General features: G+C 34.1%; 1 protein-coding gene across 2 annotated transcripts in view; it reads right to left on the reverse strand.

The window, feature by feature from the left end:
* The window catches only part of LOC107162974 (homeobox protein prospero-like), a 53274-nt gene extending 38211 nt beyond the window's left edge, over positions 1 to 15063 (reverse strand). Inside the window, exon 1 of one of the 2 annotated variants that reach the window (XM_089228274.1) lies at positions 14658 to 15063. The gene's annotated coding sequence lies outside the window, so the exon portion shown is untranslated. The remainder of the gene's footprint in view (positions 1 to 14657) is intronic. The other variant, XM_089228275.1, reaches the window with a different exon arrangement.
* Between the last annotated feature and the right edge of the window lie 850 nt (positions 15064 to 15913).

Genomic DNA, 15913 nt, shown 5'->3' on the forward strand with positions numbered 1-15913 from the left:
TTTTTGGACAGTGTATATTACGTCACGGTTGTCGGCTAAGGAAAATCAGTGACCACAGCTATTATGCTCTGTATGTGTATTGTGTATAATTAAAAACGCACTAACACCGCCACCTATATACCATCAGTTTATATTTCCACCGGTTAACACCTCGATAACGTCAAATGACTTCCAAACGTTACGAATAGTATAAGGAAAAATCGTTTTACGGACTTTCCGACGATTTGGCTTATGTACCTATTTGGCTACAAATTAAGCTACGCGTTCGGCTCTCCATTAGATTAAACTAATAATAATAATAATAGTATTAGACGGACACACGTTTCGATATGCAGTCATAATCGTCCAACGAAATCCGTATATAAAGTTTCACGGCATCACTCACGTATTGCAGTGCTCATCGCCCGACTAAATTATTGAGACTTGACATAATAATAATAATGGTGTATTATTATCATCATCGTCGGCATTATAGTATTATGATATACGCCAGTGCGTCGGGACAGAAGTAGTGGAATTTTCTTTTCTTTCGAAAATTGTATTGCGCCGAAACGAAAGCGAAAACAACGGTAGACAATGCGCACACGTGTATATTATTATGATCGCAATATACATTATATGTACACAATCGGACGGACGGACAGACAGACCAGTAGCATCCGTGCGGCGTCGCTGCAGGTGCGATGATCGCCGTCGAGGAATTAATCGAAAATTTCCGCAAAGATTATTATAATAACAACGGTAACAACGATAACAATAATAATAATAATATATGGTATCGGTTTTTGTTTGCTTTATTAGAACTGCTGTACGGTTGACCACCCGGGGGCCCGGTGGCGCAGGCGTGTGCGGTCAGTGTTTTCTTTTGTAGAACAATGCTGCGATGCCTAGACAGAATAAGATCTCTTTACACACATATAATATTTAGGTACACTTTATTGTGATGTGCAGATGTTAGACGAGCGATTTTCGTTCTGTTTCCCAATCTTTGCAGAAAACCGAATTTCGAGTTCGACCCTCGTCACGCAGACCACCCTCGCATCACTATACGCGCGCGCACGCTCTATAATAATATAATATCCGCTGCAGCCGAAAATACCAATCAACCATCGAATTATGCGCGCAATAATAATAATAATATTATTATTATTATTATTATTATTACTTTTTTGACCACTTCAACGCCCTCGGGTTGGAGGGCACAGACATATATATATACTTATATTGTATATATGTTATGCGAGTGAATCGCGCGGAGATTACACATAAAATCCCCGCAAATATGTCTTATTCGCAGCAGGCGAAAATCAAATCTCGCGGGGTGTATAAGGCCCCGAGTACGTAATAAAATATTCGCCGTCTGCAAGTGCCGTTTAAAAACGAATTAACGAAATCAAGTGGCCCTTGTCGGCCCCCGGGGCACTCGTCTACGCGCCGTCTTTCCGTTTTCGGAAAATAATATGCGCCCACCGTCATCGCTGCCGATATGATGGACGACGAGATCGATATCTACCCTCCACCCTCGATAGAAGACTTCGGCCGGTTCTCAAGGAAGTCACACGCGCGTTATTGGTGTGCGCAATCAATTAATAACTGTTCGATCGTAATCTGCGCGAGTTCTTAACGGTACGGCAAACACACGATGAGGGGTCGAGGCCCAAACAATTAAGAAAGTCGCGCTTATACATATACTGCAGATTACATCGGAGGTGGCTATTGTTAGGGTTATTGTTTCAAAGTCACCGCTACCACCAAGAATTGTCTGCTAAAGTCTCCGCCCGTAATTCGGTTTATTAATACGAGTTTAGTGTGTTATTGACTATATTGAATAAACATGACCGGTGGTGTAGCCAGGATTTTTCCTTCCACACAGCGGTGGTTTACCTATATAGGTTCTTCCATAAATTTAACATGTAGAAAAAAAAATAATAATAGTAATGCATTTTCTTTTTATATTTTAAAAATACTTTTTTAGCGACTTTTTAATAGATATTAAAATAATTTTTAAATTTTCCCAATGTTTCGAGGGTTTTTTTTTTTTTTTGAGGGGGGGGGGGGTGCAGCCCCCTTATCCCTTCCCCTGGCTACGCCTCACGATTATGAACGATGTATAACGTTATAAATTAATATCGAACGATAGCGAGCTAACGAGGATAACGTTTCGACGATCAAATCAAGAACAATAATCATATAATAATAAGTACACAACAAGCGAAACAACAATAATATTACAACAGACACTGAAATAAAAGAACTACGATCCTGCAGAGCTGCAGCAGACGACTTCGGCGACGGTTGCACCAGAATAGTGCCATATGGCCGGTACGTGCGCACACTATATATAGGTATTAGGTACATATACTTTCGTTAATTCGACTCGAGTACAGTTCAACGATACGGTCCACGGCAATCGATTTATATAAAATATTATGTGTGTTATGCGTATACCTCATCGGGAGAGAAAAAAAACCCGACGTTTATCGCACGCCCTCGCATATGGCACGTTCCTTTTTCATTATATATTTATATATAATATATTATTGTTGTGCGTATAATACGGTTTTTATGACTATTAGAAGTTTCGGTTTCCCTTCCCGTAATATATCTGCGTCTTTACGCGATGGAAAAGGACCCATAAATGACGTATCCTCCGCCGTGTTATTAATTACTATACTTACTCGAATCGCGCACGAACATTATTATTACACTCGTCGTCCGTCGGGCTGAGGTGTACACCTACATCGTTTATACGGCAGGGCAATATATTATAATATCCTTTCGGGGGTGGTTTTTTTTTTTCAATTAATAATTTCTTGAAGAAGACATGACCGCGACAGAGCGTCACGAGTTCCGGTTCGTCAGTCGGCTGACGCCGTCGGCACATATACCCCCACATCATATACACGTTCACGAGACATTTGTGAGTGTGTATGTGTGTGTGTGTGTCACCGCCACCACAAACACGACACCACAACAAACACGCGAAATCGAAAAAAAGCGTTTTGAGAGGTTCGCCCCTCGGTCCCAAGACAATGAATATTATATATCAATGCATAAATATATATATAGATATATTACCTTTTTCATCCCCGGTTGCACCTTTATTATTATTATTATTGGGTAAATATCATACCTGCGCCACCCGCACTCATCGCCAACGGCAGTAACCAGATACGAACCATTTGGTCGTTTTTGTTGGTTAACTTGCGGTCGACCTAAATACTATCGGACACATATGTCTACTTTTAAGAACCGTCATTGATCTTATTTTTTGGTTCAGCTGCATGCAGCGATACCTATTAAGGATGCTTGAACCTATATATGTTGTATTATAGTTTCTTTAGACTTCGTCGATTTAGACACAATCGTATTTCACGTTATGTTTTGCATTTCCTGACGATCGATGCGAAAAACATTCTCAACAGCGTATACGAATACGCGCGATCGATGTACACAAAAATACAATGCTTCCGCAGTGGACCGGAAAGAAAGTGAACAACTAAATTTCGTTTCTCGAGTAAAATTCCCGTGTATAGTGAATTGGGTGCCTTTAAATCTCTTAGAAATCAAAAGCGGAAAAACAAGCGTCTGCCGATTTAATATCGTAATAATATAAAAACGAACAGATTAGTGCAATTTATTTTTTAAGATCCGTCTCGTTCACTTACGTGAAGATGACCGAGAACCTATATACATAAGCATAGTACGCATATAGTGCCGCCATGCACATATATTATAAAGAGATCGTATACATTTTGAAAAGTCAGAGACAAAAAATAAAATATTAGCGTTGAAGCGACTGAGTATGTCCCGCTGCGATTGTCCCTTTTCCCCTGCGCTTCGAAATTCGAAATTAAAATAAAAAAACTTTGCTTACAAAGAAAGCACTCAAACGGCGTGTTTTGTGCAAGGCGGGAAAGATGTTAATCGTAAGTAACCGTCCAATGTTTGCACGGTTTATCTTGGGAGACGGCGCTTGACTTGGCCGCTATCCTGTGATGAGATCCGCCTATCCGTCTGTAAACATTTCAGCGCTCGTCCAATCACTGCTTGCTGGATATACATATTGTGTCATCCAACTTTATATATGTATACCATACTCTTAGCGTTTATAGGTACATCCGTAAGTGCAGCAGTAGCGTATATTATAATGCATAATATTATGTTTAACGAAAAATGTCTGCGGCGCCACTTCTCAAGATGAGATATTATATGTAGTTACACGAGAGTGTAATATAGGCCACAAACGAGCGGTTTTAATTTTGAAAAAAAAGAACGTTTGTTTTAGAGTTTTGGGGACGAAAAAAAGTCCAAATAACTATAATATATACCTAAATATTTAGTAAAAGTCCTGCACACATGCACAATGCATATAAGTATATTGTTTTTTGTCGACAGAAGTTCGTTTGTTTCGACACATATGGCTCAGAAGGTGTGTCACAAAGTAATTAGAACACTATGTAAGTTGTACAGTCTTTTTCCTCTCTATCGTTATTTAGAATATTATTATTACATGGAGGTATACTATGTATAATCGCCGGCGTACAAGTGTTGCGCGGTGTTAATTACAATAGACGTGGTTATGTATATGACTACGAGTGTATATTATACATATAGGCACTGTTGTCACTCCTTTTGTCGGGTTGTCGCACCTGTCTAAATCTTTCCACGCTTCAGGATATATATTAGACACTGTTTGCACAACCGGCTTTGAACACTTGTTAAATAGACGTGGAAAATTTAAACTGTGATCCAATTTCGTTTTTTTTTGTTTTTTTTTTCAAGTTGCCACCGCAATATTTATGCTTGCAGATAATTCGTAAATAGACGAATATAATATAATAGTCATATTATATAATTATTATATGTAAGCAAAATACATTAATACTTTATTTTTTATTGATTCAACGGAAATTATAAATATAAAAAAAAAAGTAAAGGTACAGAATTTACCCGTTACAGTATAACATTGAGAGTGCGTATATGATGATAAAATAATATACAATATTCAATGTTTCTCCGGCTCATAAAAACTATACGCGTCATCGTCCAAAAAAATTGATACCGCCTCTGACCAATAATGTATATAGACACGGACCTTGGAGACCCAAGTTTTGCAGCTGCTTTCTTCCACACTGCACCCGTACCCCTTATTGTCGTGTCGTTGGTTGGCCTAGTGCTGCTGACTGTATAATAATATAACGTCCCCTATTTTTTTCTATATCCAACACACCCCAGTGCTTCTAAAAGGTGCACTCCCCTTTGCACTATTCCCTTACAATGTAATAGTGCGTATATGCACTATTATAGGTGTACGCTTTCGGGCCGCAAGTCTATTTGCTTTTATGATGATTAAGATTATTTTACAGATCGTATGTTCCGTTTGTCGAGTGTCCAATAAAATTAACGCTAATGTAACAATAACAATAGTAAAGCGAATAATAATATTACGCGTCGCATAAAATCAATTCGTTTTACACTTTCAGAAAAGCGCGTACACCCGCTATAGATAACTCAAAACTCGTTGATAATATTTCATCAGTTAACCACAAACCCAAAATATATTGTTATTTCATTGACATAAACATGATGATTATCATTCTCTTCGACCTCAATACACAGAGAATTATATACAAACAAAAATAAAACAAATCTAACAAACTAGGTTTATACGGTAAATTAAAACGATAGGTGTTTGTTCGTTACGTTTATTTCTCTGTATGTATTTTTTCCTCTCGTCTACAATATAATATTATGAAGTGTTTTGGGGCCCGCAGACTGCTCAAATATACTGAACTACTATAATGACAACTGTCACACGCAATAATATGCGGTGCAAACGATATGTGGGAACGAAATTGTCTTCGGTGTAATATGAATTGTTATGGCAAACTAAAACAAATAAGTATACGCACATACAAAACACGACGAAACAATAAAATTAAGAAGCGGATGTGCTCTGAGAAATAACAAATTCATTCGTAAAATATACCGTCCTTAGGCAAACGTTTATATATCGTGGTCCCTCCGACTCGAGACATATGTATCATGTATAATAATAACAATTATTATTATTACGCCGAAGACGTGAAGACGCAGAGAACTAAAGACATGGCATATTCGTTGTATTTAATATTTTTTGTCGGCATATTCTTTTAACTGAACTACTAACATTGTTCATGTAACCGAACCATATAAGCTAATGATTTTAAAAATCGTCGCATAAATGCACATATAAAAAGATTATTACATTTTGTACGTCATCATCGTTGATTGGATGAACACGTTACGTATACGTACGTATATATAGTAAACGTTTGCGATTTTAATTCTAAGAAAATACGAATTTATATAGGTATGCAATACGTTTTAGTGAGTCGAAAAGCTTGAAGAATCTAAAATGGATTATAAAATCTAATAACGACTAATGCCATATGGCTTCCAGTAGAATTAAAAAATGTAATTGGAGATTTTCTTTATCGATCGTATTGAATCGCGCACGTTTTCTTTCCTATATAATATATAACAGACATTTTGACGAAAGCGTGTGTTTGTTTACAAAACAATTTAATTAATTTACCGGTCTTCTTTGTCACACATTTTAACAACAACAACGCATTTAAGCGAGTATAAAAGTCGCAAACGAAGCGATGAATTATAGACGTAGGTATTTTTAATGTACTTGTTATTTTTTTTTTTTTTAAACGCTTAAACCTAATAAATTCTACAATAAAAAAAAGTGTGTGTTTTCATAACCTATTATATAATATATATATTTAAATGTATATTATATTATATCCCATAAGCCTAAATATACTAACAACCATTATAATTTATAGTTAAGCGAAGGGCCTCTCGGTAAAAAAAAAGGTTTCCACAAGGAACGTTTGGTATATGTATATGATTTGTATACAAATACATTTATTTTTATTTATCCATGTGTGTATAGGGACAAAAAAACAGTAAGGAATTATCCCGCATGCAAACACCTTTGTCATTTGTCGGCGGTCAACTTAAAATCTGGATAAATCTATTTCATAAATGTCTCAATGTATCAATAAAACAACCCTCACGTTTAAGAGCATTGCGAAATAATCATCATATAAGAGCCAATTATTATAGCAGGGGTCCAAAACAATAGCAGCGCAGCACATATAACTCGCGGTCGGTCGGCATTAAATTAACCAAGCGGCGACGATAAAATTTAAATAAAATCGAAGAGGGGGGATGTTGTCAGACGAACAAACTTTATTTGTATACGAGTTATATTCATTAAGTAATTTACCGGTAGAAACATTTGAAGTAGGTACCTATACAATCTGCATGTAAAATTATGTATATAATATATACCCACCCGTACTGCTGCTGCATCGACTATATATGGTCTTTTAATTTTTACAACATTTTTTTTTTTAAACATAGGGATTATAAATGCCAACTTCGACTTAATATTATAATTTATTTCTTAAGGACTGAGGTACTTTTTTTTTCTTTCATAATATAATCGACGTCCTTAAAATTAACATGGTGGTTTTAATAGGCTGACTAAGTTTTTACGTTAAATAAACCTAGGTAGTTAATAATATCATATACGCACGACTCAATTTTTTCCAACTATTTCATTCAGTATAAAGGCAGAAAAAATGTAGTTAATAAATAAAAAAAGTTTGTATCACATTATTATGCTTTATAGACGAAGCGGTTTTAAACGCGCGTATAATACCTAGGTACAAGTAAAAGTAAAATACCAATACATGTACATATAGAATAAACTTTAGAAACGTATAATAAATTATAATTATTAAAACATAAACAATTTAAAAAAATAATAAGATCCTGATTAAAAAAATGTACCTACACTATTCATTAAAAATATGATTTACCTACTTCTTACCGTATTTTTTAAATGTTTTCAATTTAATTTAAGATTTAGAACATATCATTTTTTGTTGTTTTATAATGAATCGCGTAGGTGTTTCGTAATTGATAGAACTTTTCATTGCTACAGAGTATCTTTAAAACGGTAAAATTTCTCTTTTGCCCGTAGGTGCACGTGTGTAATATTATAGGCATATGTATATACAAAAGCGTTCACATATAATGTGATAAGTATTTGGTTTACAGTTTTATGTGAATTCGTAATTAAGCTATAACATACCACCACCGATGCGAAACTATCAATTACCACGCGCGTGTAAAAAACTCGATAAAATTTAAAACGCAATAAATTTCGGCGACACTACCGCAGTTTATAGAGTCAGTATAATATTATTAAAACGTAAGTCGTAACAACATTAATAAATTATTTATTATAAATATAATATGATGCTATAATCAGAAGGAAATCATTTTTCTGATTAAAAAATCGGCAGATATAATACATTATCGCGCGTATTGCATAATATGTATAATAATATAGTATGTATACTTAATATTGATATATATTCATAATAGATATTGTTAAATTGAATACATATTTTGCAAAATTCGAATTTATTTATGCAGCTATAACATTGTTTTAAATTTATTTGAACGAATTTATATTGTAATATTTCGTAAACGACACGGTGCAGCATGTATAATTATGTCGATAAAAGTGTGTCGAAAACGACGACGTGCTCAACGAAAAACATTTTCGGGTAAGCCGAGAAGCGGCGGCGACACGCTACAACCCACAGCGTGGTTGCAGCAACCATGCAAGCCACAACGTAAAAACGATTGTGAGGCGACTCGAAAAATTAGGGATGGAAAGGAAATTCGTCCGTGGTAGTACTTTTTCTCATTTTTTTTCTCGTTTGGTTTCGCATATAAGCTTTAGTATATTTGTGCAGTTGCGTGCACCGACCCCCTCGACGTATGTAGTTATATACATGTATATAGTTACATCAGCTATACTTATATTATATTATATGTATAATATGCATGTATAATGTGTATATACATATTATACTGCTGCACCATACCACATCTATCCTGCGTGACCGTCTTATTATCACGTGTCTCTTTGTGTGTCTCGGGTGCACTTCTTAAAAAAAAAAAAACTACTGTCGAGTAGGCATCGTATCCGCGGCCCATGGCGGGGTGTTCGTGGGAGAGGAGATTTTTTTTCAGTCACCCGATGCACGAGGTCCTTAAGGATCGTCGTCGCCGTTGCACTCCGTGTATACGCTGCGTGTATAGACCTCTTAACGTCGACTGCCTACTTTCGTCAACCCTGCACCCCACAACCCAGTTCATCATCATCTGCAGCGGTTTCGTCATCGCTAGCCGACTGCACCACCACCGTTGACACTTCGCGCGCGTTCTCTCCCCCGATATCGATACGTCTGCAGTTGTTACAGGGGTGATCTTCTTTTGTCTTAACTGCGCGACGGTATATAGCGGAGGTGGAGGGTTACGACGGAGACGACGACAACTATATACCACAACGATGACGACGAGTATATTATATAGCAGAAAAACGAGTGGAAAAGAGAGAAATAAAGAGAAAGAGGCAGATAGAGTGAACGAGAGAGTAGAAGGATAAAGTGAGACAGAAAAGAGTGCAAAAAAAAGATGCAGGGAAAAAAATTCGCATTAAAGATTTCATCTCTTCAGCGTGGCCTATGATTATGTGCGCACGCGAGAGTTAGTACATTAATAATGCCCTCGCGTTAAAATAAAGCCTTTCCCTCCTACCACCTCCCCGGATTAATATCCTCGCGCCATCGTCTTGTTTTTATTCGCGTATTACTTCTGTCACTAATAGTTGTCGTCGTCGTCGTCATTGCAGTACGAAATATAATATATATGTATATATATAAATATAAATATATACGAGTATATATTATATATAATACACATACACACACACACACACATATATATATATATACGTGTATAAATACATGGGGCATTGACGCATTGTTTCTTATACAATATTATAATATAAATATTCCAAAGTTCACCAACGAAGGAGGAACGCATCAAAGTTTTTTTTATACAATATAATATCTCGTTTTGATTACAATATGCGCGTGAGTCATACAAAACTTACAGGAAAAAAAAATTATAAAAAAAAAAAATAGGATATCAAAAATTAAAACTCACTATGGGTATACTGTAAATGGATTTTTGAATATATGTCATAAAATTCCAACACGCGTCAAAATCCATGAACATTTTCGATATAAAAATATTTTAAAATTATTTGCAAGCTTGTTATAAGCGTTTATAATATTTTTAATATTTATACACGTACTTTGACACGTTTATAATATTTTGAGTACTTTAACACGTTTTCAAAGTGTAGGTATAATAATTTTTATTAAGACAATTCGAAAAATTATACAAAGGATTTTTTGTTGATATATCTACCTTTATAATATTATGCAATTTTGTATTGTTACTATTTTAATCTCGAAAGTGTTATAAAAATATTTAATGCTAACATGTACTATTGTTTTTACTCGTTTACTAAATATAGAACAAGTATAATATTATTATACGATCAAAAATATTATTTGAATAATTAAATATTATATTTGCTCGGAGTAATTAAATCAAATCAAATATTAATTATTAATGCATAAAAAAAATGTTAAGGAGCATTGCGTTTTTAAGTTTGTCAAATTAAGTAAGGTATAGCTTATATATTATAAAAAATAAACACTATAATGTGTTAAACAATTGCAAGAAATGCCCTTTAACTTAACGCTTCGCATATTTTTTCACCCAAACCTATATAAAACGTTATGGAGAACGCATTAATGTCATTGGAGAGTTTCCGTTATACGCATTTGTTTTTAATTTCTTAATGCTATATAATATATAGGTAAAGCATGTGCATATATACGTATACGAGGGTATAATAATATCATATATGATATTATATGTGAATATGTGATCATGTATGGTGCGTATATTATAATCTTATTGTGTAAAGAATTCCAAAGATTAAAGATATTATATTATACGAAAAAGTATTTAATAATAATACATTGGAAATGGCGTGTGTTTTATATTTGTACAATGATTTCGTCTATACAACTATAAAGATAAACTCTAAAACAAAATACGTGTTTAACGAAATATCGTAGTCAAATAATAAAAAATATAAAACAAACATTGATCCTGCGGCGTTCGATTGCGAAAGTCTATAAAAAGAGAATTAATTGTGTCAAATAACTAAGAAGTATAGATAATTTGTCCGCGTGTCTTACGAACCTGTACAGCTGCAGTGCGAAAACATCTAAAATGAACATTAAACCCGAAATAGAGTACAATACACACACACACGCACACACGTCGAAAGATATTATTATTATTATTACTATTATAGGTCGTACATGCAAATCATCACACACACATTTGTGGGCTCGTGCATACCCTGTGTGTGTAAATATATGTATGTATAGAAGTGTATGGTAAACATATATATAAGAGCAGGTAGTTAATACGATAATAATAGAAAATCGTATATGTGAGGGTGAGTGTGTGTAAGATACGATGAGATGACGACAAAGACAAGGGTGCGTGGGAGGGGCGGGTTCGAAGTCGCGGAGAGGACGGGAGGGGCGCGATTGGCGGACGGAAATTTCCGTGTACTTTAACGACTTCCCTTGTTTTGTTCGACCGGCCGCCGCCCGCGTGTTCTTATTGGTCAGCGTTCGCCGCCGTTGCCGTCTTTTCCGGCATACACCACCGTCGTCGTCGCCACAACTTTCTTTCCTCCCCCATCACCTCATATCCGTCTGCCACCGAATCAACCCCGCTTAATAGCCGAACAATAACGTTTTAAAATCGTATTTGGTATTATGATTTTTTTTTTTTTTGTCAGATTTTAAGGAATTCTACACAGCAAATCCGTTTACCCCTTGGTTAGGTGGGACGAGGCAACCAAACGTACGGCCTTGTCACATCAGTTACGCATACGCTGTAATCTACACTTACGTAATTATAATAATGTTATATCTTTTTGATTTATTTTTTAACCACGATAACACCGGAAGAGAATTTTGACTTAACTCAAAAATGTAGCACTGTTTATAATTATTAAATCTATTGCTTTTGTTGCAAAGACAATGACAAAAAAAGACTTTTTTGGTCAATGTCGATAATGTAATAAAAATATTTCATCAATCCTCCTCCCAATAGTTGCTAAACAGAATTTATCTTTCATATTTTTAAATAAAGTACACGAATTTCAACAGTTTGAACAATATTACTACAGAACTCGACTTAAGTAATGTAGATACGATTTTTAGTGAAACCTACAATATTAATATTATAAAAATAACAATATAAGATAATTGATTGAATACTTAATATTTCTAATCGTGATAATATATTATGGGTATGAGAATACAATTTATTTGTCGACACAATTCCGACAGAATCGCCACTATATTTTATAATGCTATTTGTAGTACTCAAATTGGATTAATCGTGTTTGAAACCGTATACTTACATAAAGTTTAAAACTGGGCCACTTGTGAAATAATAGTTTTTCAATGGTTTATTTTATTGTGCAAAACATAAGGGGTTCAATTGCTATGGTTCTGATGCGTTAAAATAAATTATATGGCAAAACATTGAAACACTAGAAAATATATTTTTATGTTGTGTGCCACGGCACACGGAGAATGTTTGATTCTTTTAAAATTCATCTCGGTGTTAAATTTAAGTAGTACACTATAAGTCATGACATCTACCGGAGAAACAGAAATTGTAAACTCTGTTGATACGTTGCATAATGTTATATTATATGATTAAAATTATCTTGTTGTTATCCTTATAAAAAAAAACCGCTGATTCAACTTTTAAACAAAAAAATACGCTTCTTAACTCGAACATTAATTATTGAATTGAAAATAATAGAATGGTTTGCAATTTTTTTAAATGACTGTAATTACCGTATTATATATTAAAAAGAAATATTACTCATAGAGCGCGCCACTGGTACGACGTATACTATTATAGCCTAATAATAAATTACCCTCCGTATGATGTGTTATTCGTATAATAAAACACAGAATAACGCAAAAAATATGTTTATTATACGAATAATATATGTGACTAAAATCTTAGATAAATATATTTTATATATGTAATATATATATATATAGCTTACACATTAAGTAATATTTCATTAATACCTAAAATAATACGTAAAAAAAATAAATAATTATTTTTTATACATTTATTTTAATTTACCTACATCAAGTTACTTAAGATAGGTATATTAAACACTAAAATAAGGCCTTTAAAATACATTACATAACAAATAAGCCCTTTTTTAACGTAGTAACAATGGACAATTTTTAGGAAGCTGCAATAGGCATATCTAAGTGAAAATTACTCGAATAATATAAAATTTTGGCATAATTTGTTACTATTAAGTTTGAAGGTACGTAAATATAAGTACGTAAATAAGTAAAATGTATTAAAATTGAGAATAGGTATGGCGGTGATTGGTGGGATTTAAATAAATAGTTAACATGAATTTAAAAAATAATTGACTAAAAAAAGTATTTTATGTATTATATGTAAACGCGATCTTCTAAATCAACAATATTAATATATTATTTTGTAATTAGTCATACATTTTTCTATAAATATTTAAAAAAAAACTTAAATTTTTAATTGATAAAAACGCGAGTAAAAATCAATGTACCTATTTTTAAAACATTGTCGATAAAATAATGTAATTTACGTTGTTATTAAATATGAAAATTATGTAAAAATAATGGTTGTCACAAAAGAAATTACCAATTTTATAGTTTCTATTTTAAGCTATGTTTTAGATTTAATAAATTATCATTTATCGCAATTATTTTTAATAATAATTATTAATTTAAATTTCTAAATTTATAATAATTACGCGACTAACACAATATTATGATTTTTTATACTTAAAAAGGTTAATTGAATATTTTAGAATTTAATTTTATGTTTAATGAATGAACAATTAAATAATGTAAATTAAATTACGTGTTCGATAAAATTCTTGTGTTTAAGTATCCGTTGTATAAAAACCGAAAAACAAAATAATAATTACCCATGTTCATTTATTTGTATTCTGAACTTTGGCGAATTTTTATAAATTTTTAATTATTCCTGTATTTCTAATTATTTAATTTAAAAAAACACTAACATAATTATTGATAATTTTTTTTTTCGTGTTACAGTTAATTGTAAAGTGTGATTTTATTTTTTAAGATTAGCGTACAGTAGTTAACTTGTGCCATAATGTTAATATTGGTTTAAATATAAAAGGCGGGACACCTACCTCCCTATTATATTATTCAAGAATAATAAAACCGGTTACACCCCCTTTTTATTGTTAAGAGATTTGTTTGTATTCAGCATCGAATACATAATGACAACTGCAAAAAGTATGAGCGTTGAATAGGTACGAAAAAGAATTAAGAGTTATGAATATTAAAAAAAACTTTGATTGTTTTTTTCCGTCACGTGCCTACTAAGTAAGTTATTTGTTAAGATTCAAAATAAGAGGTTGTACGTAAAAAAAATAAAATATAATATGTATGAAAAAAAATTATCATAATTTTCTACGTGAACAAATTTTCATGATAGGCTCGAACAGGTGCACCGCGAAAATTTCATTTTTACCAGAACAATAAAATATATTAAAATAATAAAAAAAAATCACTTACTCGACTGATGGATAATTATAATATTATATAGTTGACAGCGTTTTGTGGTCACAGCCGACAGCTAGAGTAAACTGCAACGTTGTCCGATTTTTCACCAACACTGCGTCCAGCAGATGATTGAAAAAAATATTTAAAAATTTAAATTAGAAAAATTAAAATCAAAAAACCGAACGAAAATGAAAAAAAAATATTGGCGACGGATTATTATAGTAGACTGTGGTATGTGGTAGAACGCTTAGTGTACGAACCGCGCGAGTTGTCGACGAAACGAAAAAACTAATGAAAAAAAATGAAAAATAATATTAGTCTGTGGTGTGTTATTGTTTTAGCGGGATCACGCGAGCGACGGAACGAGAAGACGACGATGTGCCGGCATTACGTTCGCGGACCGAGTGAGAGACTGCCGCGGCACTTAAGACTTACGCCGCCGCCGGTATTGGTATAGTGGTGACGGCGGCGGCGGCGGTGGCGGTGTTCGCCCGACTTTGGCGGCGCCCGGCGACAAGACGCGCGCGGCGCCACGGAGGGCTTTACCCGCAGCTTTTCCGGGCAGGCGCGCTGTGTAAAAAAACCGCCCCAAGAATGAGACGCGTGGGCAGGCGGTGCTGGGTGCGCGGGCGGCGGCGGGCCGGCTCTCGGGCGCCATCTGCCCGACCGGTCGTCGGTCGCGCCAAAACGTTCGTCCCTGATCACCTAACCGCCTAGGATCCCGACGGCGCCAGTGTCCGGCGCTACGTTCAGAACGTCGTCGTCGCGACTGTTCTGCGCCGACCTATCGTCAGGAACGTGACGATAATAATAATAATGCGAGAATCATTCTACGACGAATGTTCAATGATATTATACTATAGTGATAATAATATTATATTATATAACTTTAATTTAATACTATTGTTATTATTTTATTTAGATTTCGACAAAAAAAATTGCAATCCCGATTTAAAATTTAATCTCCGTCTTACAACATGAGAAAATATTCGTTCTGCAGAGTCAATTTTGTATTGTGTGGTGTTAGGTAATCGGTCAATATGGGTAATAAATGAGATCATAGGTTGGCTATTTCTTTACAACAAAACAATTTTTTAAATATTTAAATCTAAAAATGCTCTTAAATCCTGATCTATTCAAAGTCATAAAACCAGGTAAATCTGTTTTTAACTTAATTGAACCTATTCACGAGAATGGGACCGTCGTCTGAACAAAACAGGTTCCGACTGCACGTGTCTCATATATACATTGTCATAATATGCTGGCTG

This window comes from Diuraphis noxia, unplaced genomic scaffold (assembly GCF_037042655.1).
Source record: "Diuraphis noxia isolate RWA-SAM2 unplaced genomic scaffold, SU_Dnox_SAM2 contig0005, whole genome shotgun sequence".
Taxonomy (NCBI): domain Eukaryota; kingdom Metazoa; phylum Arthropoda; class Insecta; order Hemiptera; family Aphididae; genus Diuraphis; species Diuraphis noxia.